The following is a 10,144-nucleotide window of genomic DNA, read 5'->3' as shown; positions in this document are numbered from 1 at the left end:
GTGCCTTAGGGAGCTTCCAGGCCATCAGGCCCCTTGACCTGGTTCTGTCTGACCCCAGTGTGGGCACTGAGTTGGAAGGAGCAGGAAGGAGGCAGAGGAAGTGTGTTGGTGATTCAGATGAGGAATTATGGTGGTTTCTTAAGAAATTTGTAGTGGATACATAAATTTAAGAACATTAACAAGTGGACTTGACACAACTTGGTAGCTGGATTTGTAGAATGAAAGAAAGACCAGGACAGTGTCTGGATTTCTTGTTTGAGTCACTTGGTGGATGGTGGTGCCAGCCACCAAGGTAGGAAACAAAGGAAGGCTAGCTGTAGGGGACAGAAACTTAGTACTGCTTGGACATACAGAATTTCAGGTACCTTTCATTTGTTCTAATTGGGATGTTAAATTAGGACAGATGGTAAGTGGGGCTCTAGTTCAGTAGCCCTACCCAGGTGAGAAATAAAAAACTTTGGTGTCATTCAATGCAGAAGATGAAGGAAGTCTTGGAATGATGTGCGATCATGAAGAGAGACTGTAGGTTAAGTGATGAGAAGGGCCCAGAACAGAACCTTAAGAAAAAACCAGTTTTTAAGGAACAAGCCAAGGAATAGGAGCTAAAAAAGAGAGTAAGGAGACAATAAGGAAATTTGATAATGATAAGAAGCAACAATTCTGAATCTTTGTCTCTCCAAGTTTTTAAAAAATTTGTCTACAATTTTATTCGTTTATTTTTACCATAAAATACTTCAGACATTCGCAAAGGTATAGACTAGAATTTTATGGCAAACACCCATGAACCCTCTACTGCATGAACGCAGGTGAAGTCCCCCTGGGTGTCCTTCCTTGTCACTGTCCCCACCGCCCCCTCCAGGTGACATATTTTGTAATTCACATGCTTGTCTCTACCTTTTAATGACCCTTTGTGTCCTTATAACTGCTACATTTGCTTTAGCCCAGCCAAGCACAAGCCATCAGAAACCCACAACTGTTGAGAACCAGGCCTTAGTGTAGCATAGATGCCTCATTCCCATAAGCACATGGGGTCAGGAATTCATTTTGTGCTCAAAACTTGCCACGGGATATGCCCCCCTCACAGCACGTCTTCTTGTTAGGCTTTTGCCTTGGCCTCCTTTGGTCTGGAGGCCTGGCTTCCTATCTCTGTGAACTAGCTCCTGGCTGTGTCCTGCTTCATTGTGGATAAACCTTCCAGGAAGCATTATGATACCACCTGTTTGGCAATTGAGTGCTTTAAATTCTGATGTCTATCCCAGATATATCTTTGCTCATCTTTCTCCAGGTGTTCTGGTTCCAGCTGCTGCATCTCTATCTAGCCTCACTATTCTGGCATACTCCTAACTGCCACATGAAGATTCCAGTTAGCCTCCTGACCTAGCTGGGAGGAGGACTGGGGAGTATTAACCTACCTATTTACACATATTCATGATTTATATAGATAAACAGTGGGCAATGGTTAATTTAACTTTCAGTTTTCCTATTAAAGTTTTCTATTAAAGCAGTTGCTGCTCTATAAATAATCACTTAAATATACCATAATAATTCACCTTAAAGAATTAGACAATGATTCCATTTTTAATAGAACCTCTTTGAAACGTTAAAACTTGTCTTCCCTACCCCTTGTCCTGCAACTGATCTGTTTAATAAGAACAGAATTTTGTATATAGTTTTAAAAAAGTAGACATGACTCTTTAGCCTAAGGAAGTTTGTCAATATATATTTTAAGGTCATGTATTTCTCTAACTCCTCTGGGGACAGAAAAAAATCAAAATATCCCAGGGAGAATTTGGACTAGGACTCAGAAAGGCCTTCCTAACACAGGAATGTTGTGGAATGTTTCCTTTAAAATAACAGAAATAATTTGAAAACAAGGAGCAGTGGAAGAGGTCATCTTGTATCTGTGAGGGCTGGAGGGAAGAGTTAAGTGACTCCTCAAAGTCTGATTTAGCCCTAGGATTCTTTGATGTGATTGCTATGTCCTTTCCAGTTATTTGTCTTTGATCCAAGTTTTGCCTGCCGGAGCTCTGAGCTCTGAGTGAGAAACTCCCAGCTCTACACCCTCAGCCACCCAGGATCTTCTGCCAACTGGCTGACCTGTGCCCTCTGGGGATTCCACACAAGGATGAATCAGTGCCTCTGGTTGACTTTGACTGTTTGGCTTTCAGGGGAGGCCCACAGTAGGTGGAGCTGATAAACTTCTTCTAGGGATCTTCTGCCTCCATTAGTAAACTCATTAGGGTCTTTTCCGGCATTCTCTCTTACTGAACAGAGATCCTGTCTGCCTTTTACCTTGTCCTTTTTGGCCCCACTGGTTATGCATGGTTGACTGGATAACTCACTTCAGTAATCAACCATCTGGCTCAGTTGTCAGAGTTCTGCCTAATTACTGAGTCCCAGGTATGGTTCAAGTTAGGCAGGAGCCTTTTTGAGTATAGAGTGAATCAGCAAATACTGTATTCTAGATATGCTAATAGTCTATTTGGGGATAGAATAATTTTGATTTAATAATGTGTCTACTGCAAGGAACAATAAGATCAATACTTTACTTGCTGGGTTCATATATATTCTAATACAATAGACACTTGACACACACAAAAGATAAAGTCTGAGACCCATGTGATTCCCCAAATTCACAAATATACAAATATTTGTAAGACTCTTGGCTTTCTCCTCAACACCATTCCTGTTCTGTGACTTTTCAACTTCGGCGAAACTTTCTTTATGAGAATGTTTTTATAACAGTAAGTATGCCTCCAGAAATAATTTACAAATTACATTTATTTGTGTGTGGATATGTGTATGAGGGGGGACCCCAAAAAACCTGGAATTATCTTTTGGTAGACAGGCTTGCCTGGCTAGGTAAGTGTTCTAGGAACCCATTGGCGTTAGTGTACTAGCTAGCATTGTTGTGAGAGGCTGTATTCGGCTTCAGTGAATTTTTTTTTTTTGAGATTTTGTCAGTGTGTTTGCCCATTTCATGATGGGTGACTTATGAGTGTATTTGCCTACACTGTGGTGAGTGTTCAACAGTTTTTGACTGAAAACAGCCTGGCCCTTATGCCCCAACCTCCCTCTATTCACCCAAACTCACCCCAAGTGACTTTTTTTGTTTGTTGACCTGTATGAAAAAAGAGAAATGTTTTGCTGATGTGGAAGAGGTGAAACAAAAAACAGCAGAAGAACTAAAAGACATCAAAATCAGTGAGTTCAAAAACTGTTTTAAGTAGTGTAAAAAGCGTCTCTATGGGTATATTGCATCACCTTTGAAGGTGACTGAAGTTTCAACATGTAAGAATAAATCGCTAAAATTTTTTTTTTTATTTTAAAGATGTAGGGTACAATTCAGGGCAAGTTATACAAATGTTCATTATGCAGGTACCCTTGTCGATGAGGTGTGCCCTCACTCTTCTGGCAATTTCCCACTACTGCCAATCCTGCCCCCCTCCCCTGGCAGTTTCCCACTACTGACAATTCCTATCTTATAGTATTATGATAGTTGTTCAAGGTCTGCTTATGAGTGAGAACATGTGATAGTTCTTTGTTTCTGTGATAGATCACTCAGTATTATAGCCTCTAAGTCCATCCAAGTTGCTGCGAAGTTCATACTTTTGTCTTTCTTTATGGCTGTGTAATATTCCATCGTGTATATGCACCATATTTTTTTATCCATTCCTCTTTCAATAGGTTGCACAGTTGGTTCCATGTTTTTGCTATTGTGAATAATGCTGCCATAAACATGTGGGTGCAGGTATCTTTTTCATAGAGTGATTTGAGTTCCCCCAGATATAGTCCCATTAAGGGGATTGCGGAGTCATATGGGGGGTAGATTTTTAGATCTTTTAGGAATGACCACACTGTTTTCCACAGAGGTTGTACTAGTTTACTCTTCTACCAACAGTATAGAAGTGTTCCCTTTTCACCACATTCTCTCCAGCATCTGTTGTTTTTTGAGTTGATGATGGCCATCCTGCCTGGAGTTAGATGGTATCTCAGTGTGCTTTTAATTTGCATTTCTTTGATGACAAGTGAGGCTGAGATTTTTTCATGTATCTGTTGGCTGCTGTATGTCTTCTTTTAAGAAGTGTCTATTCATATCTTTTGCCCACTTTGTAATGGAGTTGTTTGTTTTTTTTCTTTTTGGCATGTTTGAGTTCCTTGTAGGTCATAGATGTTAGGCCTTTGCCAGATATACAGTTGGTAAATATTGTTTCCCAGTCTGTGGGCTGTCTACCTGCTCTCTTAATGGTTTCTTTGGTTTTGCAGAAGTTTGTGAATTTGATGAGGTCCACTTGTCTATCTTATCTCTTATGGCATGGGCCCTTGGGGTTTTGATCAGGAATTGGTTGCCACTTCCAATTTCCATAAGGGTGTCCCTTGCATTTTCTAAGGTTCTTCCAGTTTGAGGTTTTATGTTTAGGTCTTTGATCTATTTAGAGTTGATTTTTGTGTATGGTGAGGTAGGGGTCTTGTTTTAATCTTCTGCATGTGGTCAGCCACTTTTCTCAAACCATTTACTAAATAGGTTCTCCTCTTCCCAATGGTGTTGGTGGAGGCTTTGTCGAAGATGAGTTGGTTGAGAAATTATCTCTAGCCTGTTCCATTGGTCTACAGGACTGTTCTTCTTCCAATACCAGGCTGTTTTGATTATTGTAGCTTTATAATAAAGCTTAAAGTCTGGGAGGGTGATACCTCCTGGTTTTTTTTTTTTTTTTTTGCTAAGGATTGTTTTGGCTATTCATGGTCATTTATGTTTCCATATTAATTTCTGTATTGTCGTTTTCAGGTTTGAGACGAATGCTGCTGGTAATTTAATGGTTTGCGTTAAATCTATAGATTGCCTTGGGTAGGATGGACATGTTAACAATGTTGATTCTTCCAGTCCATGGGCATGGAATATTTTTTCATTTGTTTGTATCATCTTTGATTTCTTTGAGCAGTGTTTTGTAGTTTTTGTTGTAAAGGGCTTTGACTTCTCTGGTTAGAATGATGCCTAGGTATTTCTTTTTCTTTCTTTCTTTTTTTTTTTTGTGTGGCTATTGTGAATAGGATTGTGCTTTTTATTTGGGTTTCTGTCTGTTTAGGTGTAAAGGAATGCGACTGGCTTTTGCACATTTATTTTACACCCTTAGACTTTGCCAAAGTTCTTTATCAATACAAGCAAGTTTTTGACTGATTCTCTTGAGTTTTTGAAGTATAGAATCACATTGTCTGCAAAGAGGGATAACTTAACTTCCTCTTTTCCTATTTGGATACCCCTGATTTCCTTCTCTTGTCTGATTGCTCTACATAGAACTACCAATACTATGTTGAATAGGAGGGTTGAGAGTAGGCATCCTTGTCTTGTTCTGGTTTGGAGGGGACATGATTCTAATTTCTGTCTGTTTAGCAGCATGTTGACTGTGGGTTTCTCATAGATGGCTCTTACTATTTTGAGGTATGCTCCATCTATACCTAGATGCTTGAGGGTTTTTATCAAGAAGGGGTGCTGGATTTTATCTAAAGCCTTTTCAGTATCTAATGATATAATCATGTGGTTTTTGCCTTTACATCTGTTGATGTATTTAATTACATTTATAGTCTTGCAGATGTTGAACCAGCCCTGCATCCTGGGGATGAAGCCTACTTGGTCATAGTGGATGATGATTTTTGAGATGTATTATTGAATCTGATTTGCTAGATTCTTGTTGAGAATTTTAGCATCTATGTTCTTCAAGGATATTGGCCTGTAGTTCTCTTTCTTTGTTGGATCTTTACCCGGTTTGGGTATCAATGTGATGTTAGCTTTATGAAATGATTTGGGGAGAGTTCCATCTTTCTCAGTCACCTGGAATACTTTCAATAAGATTGGTATCAGCTCCTCCTTTTATGTTTTGTAGAATTCTGTTGAAAAAGTCATCTGGTCCTGGGCTTTTTTTGTAGGTAGTTTTCTTATGACTTAGCCGATTTCCTAGGTTGTTACTGGTCTACTTAGTGTCTCAATGTATTCTTGTTTCAACCTTGGGAGGTTGTGTGATATCAGGAAGTCTTCAATTTCATTTAGGTTTTTGAGTTTGTTTTCTTACAGGCTTACATAGTAATCTCTGATAATCTTTTGTATTTCTTCAGGGCCAGTTGTGACTTCATCTTTTGCATTTCTGATTGTGTTTATTTGGGCGCGCTCTCTCTTTTTCTTGGTTATTCTAGCTAGTTCTTTATTAATGCAAGGAAGTTTTTGCATTGCTAGTGGTTCATCAATCTTGTGTATCCTTTCAAAAAAACTTTTGGTTTTATTGATTTTTTTTTGTGTTATCTTTTTGTCTTCTATGTCCTGAATTTGGGTTTTTAATTTGGTTATCTGGATTCTTCTGCTGAAGTGAGTGTTTTTGTGCTCTTGCTTTTCCAGCTTCCTTAGGTGATTTGTTAGGCTGTTAACTTAAATGTACCACTGAAAAGACATAGAAAGGCAAATTGGATAAAATATCATGGGGCTACAATATATTGTCTCCAAGAGATTCATCTTACCAGAAAGGACACTCACAAACTCAAAGTAAGAGGATGGGAAACAAAATTTCAGGCAGATGAAACACAAAAGAAAGCAGGAGTTGTGATCTTAATATCAGACAAAATACCCTTTAAGCTATCAAATATTAAAAGAGATACGGAAGGTCACTACATAATGATAAAAGGCTCAACCCGTCAACAAGAAATATTCATCCTAAACATATATGCACCCAACATAGGAGCACCAAATTTCATAAAGCAGCTTCTAGGTAAACTAAACAAAGATTGACTCCAACACTATCATAGCTAGGGACTTAAACACCCACTGACAACGCTAGACAGATCATCAAGACAAAAAGTTAACCAGGAGATCCAGAACTTCAATGTGACACTTGACCAAATGGACTTAATTGATACCTACAGAACACTCCATCCTACAACCACGGAATATACATTCTACTCATCACCACATGGAATGTACTCTAAGATCTACCACATTCTTGGCCATAAATCAAGCATAAACAAATTCCATAAGATTGAAATTCTGCCATGCAACTTCTCAGACCACAGTGGAATAAAAATAAATTTCAATACCAACAAAGTTTCCCCCAAACCCACAAAGACATGGACACTAAACAGCATGATGGTAAACAACTTCTGCGTCAACATGGAAATCAAAGCAGAGACTAAAAGATACCTGGGCACAAATGAAAATGAAGAAACATCTTACCAAAATCTCTGGGATGCCATAAAATCAGTCCTAAGAGGGGAATTCATATCTCTATCAACATATATGAAGAAAATCCTTTTTTTTTTTTTTATAAATAAAGTCCAGGATTTCTTTGGGGTCCCCCCTCATATACCATATATTTCTATGCAGAGGCCTTATTCTTGGCAGAGAATCAGGCCACCACTGAATTCAATTTTTGTTCTTTAATTCATTCCAAACTTTATTTTCTACTAAGGTTCATCACTTTCCTATTAAATTTGAAATGCTATTTTAAAATTCCTAAACATTACATATGTTTTTTCTTGTTGAATATTCAAACAGTACAGACAAGCCTGAATTCTTCCATACTACTGACCCCAGCCCATTCTTCTTGCTGGAGATGTCCAGTGTTGACAATTTGGAGTGCTTTTTGTGAACCTTAAGGTCAATATTGGAAGAACCACAATCATAAGAGTATAGACTCTAAAGTCTGTCTCTTTGGGTAAGCCTGGGGCTGTGCTTAGGTTTGGGTTCCATCCGGTCACTAATCAACTAAGTGATTTGGGCAAGTTACTTAACTCTGCCTCGATTTCTTCCCCTGCAAAAATGGAGACAATAGTGGTACTTATTTTGTAGGATTTTAATGAGGATTAAAAGAGTTAATTTGTGTAAAGTACTTAGAACAATGTCTGGCATACAGTAGGTGCCCCAAATGTTACATATATATGTACGTGCTTTAGAAAATTATTTTTAAAAGAAAATTATAATGTGTTTTACATACACACTGCCTCACTGTACATATATTTCAATTACTTGCTTTTAAAAAACTGTTTTCATGTTAGTACAACTAGATGTAATTCCACTTTTTTTTTAAACCACATAGTTTTCCATTGTATCTACATAAGATAACTTGTTTAACCATGCCCTCCTGATGGATGCTCAGATTATTTTCAGTTTGTTACTATTGCTAACAAAGCTTCATTGAATACCCTTGTACGTGCCTCCTTTTGCTTGTGTGTATAAGTGTGTTCCTCTATGGCGAATACTGAAGTGTGGAATTACTAGGTTATAGGATTAACATGTAGGGGTGTGTGTGTGTGTGTGTGTGTGTGTGTGTGTGTTTGCTATTTTGGACATTGTTATTATTTTTGCTTTAAGATGGCTTTTCTGTTTGCCCAAATAGTTACCTTTCCTGGCATTGTTTATTCCTCCTTGTACTCTGTGGCTCATGACTGGGGTCATCTTTAGCCCAAGGAACTTTCTTTGGTGTATCTTGTAGTGTAAAAGTGCTAATTACAAATTTGCTCAACTTTTCTCAGCTTTGGCTAGTCTGAGAACATTTCTTTTTTGCTTTCATCTTTAGAAATTGAACTTTTAATTTTGAATTAATTATAGAATCATATGCAGTTGTAAGGATAATACGGAGGGATTTTGTGTGCCTTTTACTCAGTTTCCCCCAATAGCAAAATCCTAAAAAATTATACTATTAAGAGTCTGAGATTTTCACTGGAATCTGCCCTCTTTGGCTGGACCTGTACCTAACACCTCTCCTGCAGTACACAGTCTCTGAGATCACTGCTCAGCTTTTGGCTTCCTAGGCTATTCTCTGCTAGATCTTTTGAGGTCTTGCCCTCAAGTGTTGGCCAAATACTCACGGTACATTTTATGCTGATCTTTTGGGCTCCTTCTTTTCAAAGTTTTCCTCTCTGAAACCCCCTGTAGATTTTTATCACTGTGATACTGATTAACGCTATTCTCTATTTCTTTCTATTCAGTGAGCTAGAAAAAGATGAAGTTAGAAAGGTAATAGGTGACTAGATTGTGTTAGCCTTGTGGGCCATTTAAGTCACTGTAGGCTCTAGTAGTTGATTATCAGAAATAATCAACATTATAAATGAGTGCTGATTTGAGGGTATCTACTGAGATAATTATATTGATTTTTCCTTTAATTTATTAATGCAGTGGATAATATTAATACACATTTGAAGCTAGAATTCTCCTTATACTTATAGGATAAAACTATCTTGATTCATTATTATTTTTAAATACACTGCTAATAAATTTGCTAATATTTTATTTAGTATTTCTATGTGCCTGTTCACAGGTGGTATGGCCGATAGTTTTATTTTATTGTGCTGTACTCGCCCAGCCTTGGTATTAGAATCATGCTAGTTTCATAAAATAAATTTAGTACCTTTCCATCTTTTTCTGTACTTGTAGCATTTGATCTGAATTGAATTATTTTCTATTCTTTGAATGCTTGGTAGAATTTTTCCAAAAGTTATTGGTCCAGTGTTATTTATATTTCTTTTTGACACTGTTATAATTTATACTTTCCTATAAAATCATCATTTTAATCTAGGTTCAAATTTATTGGCATAACATTGTACACAGAATTCTCTTATAATTAAAAAAATTATAACCTTAATTAAATACCTTTTTCCACTCATTTGTTGCTTTCGTTCTTTTCTTGATCAGATTCAATTTGTTTATTTTATTTGTCTTTTTAAAGACTTATCTTTTATTTTTATTGATCAATGCTTAAAAAATATATTGTCTTTCATTAATTCTGGTTTTATCTTTATTCATTCTTTATGCTTTATTTGCTTTATTTATTTTTCCTTTTCTAGATTTTTCATTAGTTCAACTATTGGCCACTTAAAAAAATCTAATGTATTTAAGGTAATCAATTTTTTTTTTAAGATTCAGTAGGGTGCATACCATTGATTTGGGTATATTGTATTTTGTTTCAAAAATAGTTTATTATTTGCAGACTTATTTATTTTTTAATCCTAGATTTTTTTTTTCAGAAGTGTGTTTACATTTCTAACTGCATATTTTTGAGGGAAGATGGTGCCATAGTGGATGCTGTGGTGTGCTACCTTGTTGTCACTTTAGGATCAAGACAGGTATAGAGCATTGCCCTCAGTAAAAGGGAGCTGCTCACTCAAA

The sequence above is a fragment of the Carlito syrichta genome, unplaced genomic scaffold (genome assembly GCF_000164805.1).
Source record: "Carlito syrichta isolate Samal-C Ts95f unplaced genomic scaffold, Tarsius_syrichta-2.0.1 Scaffold308806, whole genome shotgun sequence".
Classification (NCBI taxonomy): domain Eukaryota; kingdom Metazoa; phylum Chordata; class Mammalia; order Primates; family Tarsiidae; genus Carlito; species Carlito syrichta.
Note: the sequence above shows the minus strand (reverse complement) of the source record.